We start from the raw sequence: 1,884 nt of genomic DNA on the forward strand, positions 1-1,884 counted from the left end.
TATTTACAATTGTGATGTGTTCTTCTTGGATTGATCCCTTGATCATTCTGCAGTGTCCTTCCTTGTCTCTTGGAATAGTCTTTACTTTAAAGTCTATTGGCGCGCCCGGCGGTCCCCCGGATCTGTCTCTTGCTTCAACAGTGTTTGGACGGAACAGACCCAGGGACGCCCCTTGCTCCAGCCTCCGACCACCCTCCAACCTTTTTTCCAGTCGCAACGTTCGGAGTCGGCCACTCAGCTATCCTCGGTCACCGGGACCAGCCAACACCACTTTTTTTTTTTTTTTTTTCCAACACCACTTTTTGAGCTTAGCTCCTTATTACCGATCAACCATGGCCTCCCAGATTCATCAGAATTATTCTACCGAGGTGGAGGCTGCCGTCAACTGCCTGTTCAACTTGCATCTGCAGGCCTCCTACACCTACCTCTCTCTGGGCTTCTATTTCGACCGCGACGATGTGGCTCTGGAGGGTGTGGGCCACTTTTTCCGCGAATTGGCAGAGGAGAAGGGCGAGGGCGCCGAGCGCCTCTTGAAAATGCAAAACCAGCGCGGTGGCCGCGCCTTCTTCCAGGACGTGAAGAAGCCATCTCAAGATGAATGTGGTAAAACCCAGGACGCTATGGAAGCCGCCATGCTCCTGGAGAAGAACCTGAACCAGGCCCTTTTGGATCTGCATGCCCTGGGTTCTGCCCGCGCAGACCCCCACCTCTGTGACTTCCTGGAGAACCACTTCCTAGATGAGGAGGTGAAACTCATTAAGAAGATGGGTGACCATCTGACCAACCTCTGCAGGCTGGGTGGTCCCCAGGCTGGGCTGGGTGAGTATCTCTTTGAAAGGCTCACTCTCAAGCACGACTAGGAGCCTCCGGAGACCAGCGGCCTTGGAGGAGCCCATCTGGTGTCAGGGCTGCTGCCTGAAGCCCCTCTCTGCAGCCACTAGGCAGCTTTTTAACCACCTGGACCCCTCTCCCAAGCCTTGGACCAAATGGAAACAATAAAGCTTTTTGCAGCAAAAATAAATAAATAAATAAATAAATAAATAAATAAATAAATAAATAAATAAATAAAGTCTATTTTGTCTGATATGAGTATTGCTACTCCAGCTTTCTTTTGACTTGTATTTGCATGGAATATCTTTTTCCATCCCCTTACTTTCAGTCTATATGTGTCCCTTGGTCTGAAGTGGGTTTCTTGTAGGCAGCATATAGAAGGGTCTTGTTTTTGTATCCATTCAACCAGTCTGTGTCTTTTGGTTGAAGCATTTAATCCATTTACATTTAAGGTGATTATTGATATGTATGTTCCTATTACCATTTTCTTAATTGTTTTGGTAGGTCTTTTCCTTCTCTTGTGTTTCCTGCTTAGAAAAGTTCCTTTAGCAATTGTTGTGAGCCTGGTTTGGTGGTGCTGAATTCTCTTAACTTTTGCTTGTCTGTAAAACTTTTGATTTCTCTTTCGAATCTGAATGAGATTTTTGCTGGCTAGAGTATTCTTGGCTATAGGTTTTTCTCTTTCAAGACTTTCAGCATATGCCGTCGTTCCCTTCTAGTCTGCAGAGTTTCTGCAGAAAGATCAGCTGTAATCCTTATGGGTTTTCCCTTATATGTTATTTGTTGCTTTTCTCTTGCTGCTTTTAATATCTTTTCTTTGTGTTTAATTTTCATTAGTTTGATTAATATGTGCCTTGGTGTGTTTCTCCTTGGGTTTAGTCTGTATGGGACTCTGCACTTCTTGGACTTGATTGACTATTTCCTTTCCCACATTGGGGAAGTTTTCCACTATAATTTTTTCAAAAAAATTTTTCAGACCCTTTCTTTTTTTCTTCTTCTTCTTGGACACCTATGATTCGAATGTTGTTGTGCTTAATGTTGTCCCTGAGGTCT

The 1,884-nt window shown here is 44.7% G+C and overlaps 1 pseudogene; it reads left to right on the forward strand.

Moving 5' to 3' along the window:
- Positions 1 to 306: 306 nt before the first annotated feature.
- LOC130853801 (ferritin light chain-like) lies at positions 307 to 1,007 on the forward strand (annotated as a pseudogene).
- The last annotated feature ends 877 nt before the right edge of the window (positions 1,008 to 1,884 follow it).

Source organism: Hippopotamus amphibius, chromosome 5, assembly GCF_030028045.1.
Source record: "Hippopotamus amphibius kiboko isolate mHipAmp2 chromosome 5, mHipAmp2.hap2, whole genome shotgun sequence".
Classification (NCBI taxonomy): domain Eukaryota; kingdom Metazoa; phylum Chordata; class Mammalia; order Artiodactyla; family Hippopotamidae; genus Hippopotamus; species Hippopotamus amphibius.